Raw genomic sequence first — 6,000 nt, forward strand, 5'->3', positions numbered from 1 at the left:
CCTCTCTGTGGCCTTTGAGCTGGTTGACTACAAGATCCTCTGTAAACATCTTACTGACACAGCCCACCTCTCTAAAGAAGCCACCGCTTGGATCACCTCCTTCCTGGATTGTTGAGCCATGAGAGTCTTCTCAGACCAAGCATCTGCCCTACCATCACCTATCGAATGTGGAGTCCCACAAGGCTCATGCACTTCCCCCACACTCTATAATCTATTCACCCTCCCACTATTCAGCGACCTAGAAGAATTCGGCATAGCCTTCACCAACTATGCCGACGACACACAAATTCTCATTCTCCTAACAGGCAACTATGACCAAGACCTCAAAACCCTCCAAGACATATACGCCCGCATCAAGGCTTGGATAGCGGCAAATTGACTATGACTAAATGAGGAAAAACTGAAATAGTACTGGTAGGCCCAAAGAAGCCCTAAAAAGACTTGACAACACATATAGCTCCTTCATCATTGAAGACACATTCATTACAACCTCGTCCTCAGTGAAAACCTTAGGCATCTACCTTGATCCCACCTTATCTATGGACAGGCAAGTTAGCTAAATCTCATCAGCAGCAGCTCTCACCTCTAAAATCATAAATGCAGTGAAACCCTACCTATCACAAAAAAACGGCCTCAACATTGCTAGAGCCACAATAGGCGCAAAACCAGACTACTGCAATATCCTATTCCTTGGCACATCTACAAATAACATCAATCGATTGCAAATAGCACAAAACAATGCCCTCAGAGCGGCACTCAGCATTAGCAGGAAAGAGCACATCACCCAGGCAAGAAGAGACACACATTGGCTCCAGTCAAATAGCGTATAACATTCAAAGCTCTCACTATCACACACAGATGCCTCACCTAAACCGCACCAGCATATCTAGTAGAAAGAATACACCAAGCACCAACCCACAGACCAAAATGTAACAAATACTCACACAAACTCTCAGTCCCAGCATTTCACAAAGTGAAAGGCGGCGGAACCAGCTTTGAAGTTCTATCCCCCAAAGCATGGAACTCGCTAACGACCAGTCTAAGAAGCGAAGAATCCCACTCTACATTCAGAAAAACCCTGAAAACTAAGTTGTTCATCTAAACAGTCTATTACTCTGTACTGCCTCCAACACTGTTCCTCTGTAACCATGGAACAGTCGTTCGACAATATTATATCTACTTGCCTCTTAACCATTGCTGCTGACATGTACCAAGCTGAATATTCTGTAACGGCGCCCCGATGCCTCTGGCCTGCTGGGCGCTTGATAAATCCAAATAAATAAATAAAATAAATAAATGGGTGCAATCAATGGCACCAAGCACTTTGGGGAAGTGTGCCACCCCGTAAAAAGTCCTGGACCATGTCCTGCCTTTCTGCAGGTGTTCTGGGCATGTATATGTGCATGCGGACTTTGATTGTCAACACCTGGTGTAGGCAGCGTGACTGTGCGGGCTGTGAGACGCCCCCAACTATGGCAGTTGTCTGCTGAAATGATCTTGTGGCCAACAAATGCAGTACATTGAGCACCTTTTCCAAGGTGCTCAGTGCTTGGGAGCCTAGGGTGGGTGATGTGAGGTCATCCTCCCACTCAGTGACCAGGTCTAGGACGATATGAGGTGGAAACATGTACCTGCTATAGACCTGGTCATCAGGCATCCCAAAAAGGCTGCTCCTGGGTAAAAGAATGCAGGGCTTGGCTATCCTCCTCCTCCCCCTGAAGTGTCCCACGAACACTGCTGCGAGGAATGGTACATTCATCGTAGCTGTATAAGCTTGTTTGTTGTTTGCGAGCACTTTTATGCTGTGTGGGACACTTATGCCAGCTTTCGCCTGGCGTACATGTTTCCAGCTTTGCATGTCTTTTGGTGCGCGCGGTTTTGCCCTGTTCGATTCCATGAATATGTGTTGATAGCACATGTGTGGGCTTTGTGAGGGTTTCGCAGCGGTACCTTTGGGATGTCGCAATGACGTGTGTGACACGGGCAGATTCAGCGCAGGTCCCAGGTAAGCCACGCGCAGTGCCTTCCATGAATCGGGAAACGGGCGCTTGCGCGGGTTTCACACGCGTGCACTGCGATTTTCACGCTTGCGCCCCCATTTTCGGTGCACATTAATTCCATGAATTACCCTCTAAATATTAAGTGGGACTCCATAGCAGATTACACTGACACTGTGTAAAACCTGTTTATTTCGATACTGCTGTTAGTAGGTGTGATGTTATCAGTGCCACAATGAATTATAAAATATGGTGGTGCTGAATGTGGGGATATTGCTGCAGTGGAGAACTATGCCATTGGCTGTAGTTATGGTGCTGCTTCCGATCAATTTGAGGCTGGTGGAGGAAGGACATGGCACTTGATATGGTCGTTGTTTACCCGCAGAACCAATGGTTCTTATTGTCAAATTAACATTGAAGGGCAGGAGTGGTTATTGGTTGTGCCACTGTCAGTATTGGCAGAAGTACATGTGTGCTACTTGTTCAATGAATAAAACATGTGACAATGACTATATGACAGGGTCAGTGTCTTGAGCCTGTAAAGGGGATCAGTAAACCCTCCCAGCCTGCGGTAGGTGGCCTACCAGTGCAATTGCCAGTGCGATGATACCCCAACAGTGTGGTGAGGGAGTTGGGGTGAGCCCTGTCCCTGACTCAGCTGAATGTGTGTGGTGAATGTGGAAGTGATGGCACCATTGTCTCGATCACAATGCCTTACAGCCTCTTTTATGGGCAGGCGTCTTCTCTTTCACTTTCAGAACTAACCCTCCAAAAGACTTCAGGTGTCTGCAAAGAGATTCCGGACCGGAGCAACGTGAGAAAACGGAACCACTAACAGTGCTCGCTACTTCCAATCACCGACCAGTCACACAGAGGCTACCATCCATTGCCGCACCAGACGGAAAGGGGGAAAAAAGGTTGACAAACGTACAAGTTGGGGAAATCCTATGAGGTGAGCACAAACTGTTTCCTTCATACTTGGGACGTGGAGGAGACCGAAAATGAGGTGGGGCTTAACAGCATTTTGAAAAGATTTACCCAGCAACCTAACACTCTGGGTAAAAGATAGGGTTAGATTGGCCAAGAAGACAGGTGACCGCAACAACCAGTGGGAACCTGGGGGAGGACTTCCCCGGGGTAAGCTGTGCTTTAAAAGTCCAGTCAGTAAGAAGGATAATGAAAGGTGTTGGGCTGAAGTCATTGTGGTGCAGGTAAGGTATTGTGTGAGAACGTTTGGTACCAATTGGAGTCCTATACAGTATAGGGAGTGTGAAAGAGGGTGATTGTTACTGTGTGCATGAGAGGGAGAGATAGAGAAGCTAATGCGAGATTTGGAAGGAGGAGAGGGGAGACGTTAGAGGTGTGTGTGAAGCTGGAAATTAGTTGAGAGAGACAGAGATTGAGAGAGAGAGAGAGATTGGAGGGAGAAGTAGTAGGAGTGGGTTGAGTTTAAGGTGAGAATGGTGATAAAGTTACAAGAGGGAGAGAATGAGATAGTGGACGGAAGACAGGGAAAAGTGAAGAGTGCGAGAAGATCTGAACAGAGATTGAGAGAGAGAGTGAGAGAGAGAGAGAGGGAGGGAGGCGAGGGAGAGTGAAAGAGTGAAACAGAGAGAGGGGGAGGGGGACCCGTAAGATTAAAGGTAGGAGGAAAGTACACAGTTTGAAGGATCTAAGAGGGGCAGGAGGATAGGGGAAAGTGAACGAGCGAGTTGGAAAGATGGAGCAGGAGTGAACGGGATGTGAGCGAGTGTGAGAGAGAGAGAGAGAGAGAGAGAGAGAGAGAGAGAGAGAGAGAGAGAGGCAGAGATAGCAAGTGAGAGAGGGCCTGAGAGAACGGAGAAATCTTTTTAAAGGGACATGTACAACCTAGCATATGGGTGTTTTTTATAAAATCTCCTGAGGGAGAGGGATGGAGAAAAGGTCAAGGCCGTTAGGTCCATTCTTAGACCAGATTATACATAACAAGAAGGGGTAACTGGGCTTTAGATTTCTGTCTCAGAATTGGTTGTAGGAAGTAGGGATGCCTAGTCTAGGATGGAGCGCACATGAAGTTTGGGACTAGGCCAGGGTACACCTTAGTCCACATCCATCCACTACAGCCTCCAGAGAAGCATATTTCTATTCACAATAAATCCTGGTGAAAACGCATGCTCTGTTGTCTGTGAATTATTGAGGCCATCCGTGAAAGCAAGCTGCTCCCGACACTGCAATTATTTTGCTTCAAAAACGTTATCAACAATTCAAGTTTAAAAGTTGGTTATCGAGTCAAGAAACGGTGACCATCTCATTAAATTATTGACATTTTAGATGCTTTCCTGTAATTCAAACACACGGACCTTACTTCCTATGGCAGCAGGACTTCTTTGCCTGATGGGACGAGGTGCCAAAAAATGGCCAAGAACATGGTATATGTCCAAGGGCTTCGATATATGAAAACCCAAAACAAATTTAAAAAAAAACACATTTGCACAACTCATGTCCGTCACATGCAAAAGACAATTGGCCTCATTATAACAGTGGCGGTCACTGTATGAACGTCTTACCTGGCGGGCTGTGCGGCACCCGTGAGCAGAACTCATAATGCTGCCGGCACCGTTATTAACTGTGCCGATGCAGCCATGCTCCCCACCCCCAACATGGGGATCGGGAGCCCAGCATTACCGCCTCCCGCGAATGGGCAATTACCGGCCCACTCATCTCATAATGGTTATTGCCCAATCGCGGGAGGCAGTGCCGGTAGCGAGCATGGCAGTAGCCGTGCATGCAATACAGGCACGGCTACCGCCATGCTCGTAATGAGGCCCAATGTTTTATTTGCTTGAATGCAAAACGTTTGCAGGATTTTTGTGAAAATAAAACACAGTACACAGCGCACACCACCAGTAACCAGAAAAAGAAGGAGAGTTGATAGATGTGGCATCTTAGGTAGGAGAAAGCCCTAATATTCCAAATAAATTGTGATTCTCCTCCCATTCTGTAATATTGTATCTTTTTTATCCCGCCAGCATGGTACGCTGTTGCTCTTACTAGTTGGAAATATCATTACTATTTATTTGCATGCACATATTTTGAAGTTTTAAATCCCGACACAGGTTTTCTTTGTACAAGTGTGAGAATTGCATATGATATGTAGAGTCACATTTCTTCTGTTTTCATGGTTCAATAACTAACCCAAGTAAAGCAGTATTACACAACTCAATTCAGAACTTCATATTGCCATCTTGTTTTTACGATGCAATTCATTAATATTTAGAGCTTATTACAAATCTGCCTATTGTTGTCCAGATCATCGAATTTAGGTCTGCAACAGTGACTCCAATAACTCATTTGTTCTTATTACAGTTACATGCCCCCCGGAAGATACGGTCATCTTGATGATACAGTTAAGAGACAGTTTTCGCCTGCGTATAAGCTTCTATATACTGTTTATCTCTTATTTTGTACATTTGCAATAGACATTTCTTACTGAAAGAAAATATCCATATATTCACATGTGTGTAGATTTAAAGTAGTAGGTGTGCAGTGGGTTCTGGCATATTTGCTAGCTCTTTGAAATAGTGTGTGAGAAAGCATGGGACGTTAAGGGGGCAGGTTAAAGGGCCTCATTACAACCTTACTGTTAAACTGGCGGTGGAGCCACCAGGATACCGGCAAAGGCCGTTACCGTTTCTGTTAACCGGTCCGGCAGCATTGCTGTCAGATTACGTAGCTGGTAGAGCGTTGTAAATCCCCATTCATGGAGTCGGCTAGGACTCCTTGAGGGGATTTGCCGTCATTACCACCACCGGCAGTGACGTGGCGGTAACAAGGGCTTTTTTGCCCAGTCGGGCAGCTAGCTTACTTCCAGCATTTATCTGGAGGTGACCCATGTGCCCCACCGGCACGCCTGTAGTTGGGCGGTCCGGTAAATTGCTGGTATCCTCGGATACCGGCACCTTTTTGCCAAACCGAATGTCCTGACCACATTGGAGAGAGGAATGGCAATCTCAAATTCAATATC

This window comes from Ambystoma mexicanum, chromosome 7q, assembly GCF_040938575.1.
Source record: "Ambystoma mexicanum isolate Mex_15411 chromosome 7q, UKY_AmexF1_1, whole genome shotgun sequence".
Taxonomy (NCBI): Eukaryota; Metazoa; Chordata; class Amphibia; order Caudata; family Ambystomatidae; genus Ambystoma; species Ambystoma mexicanum.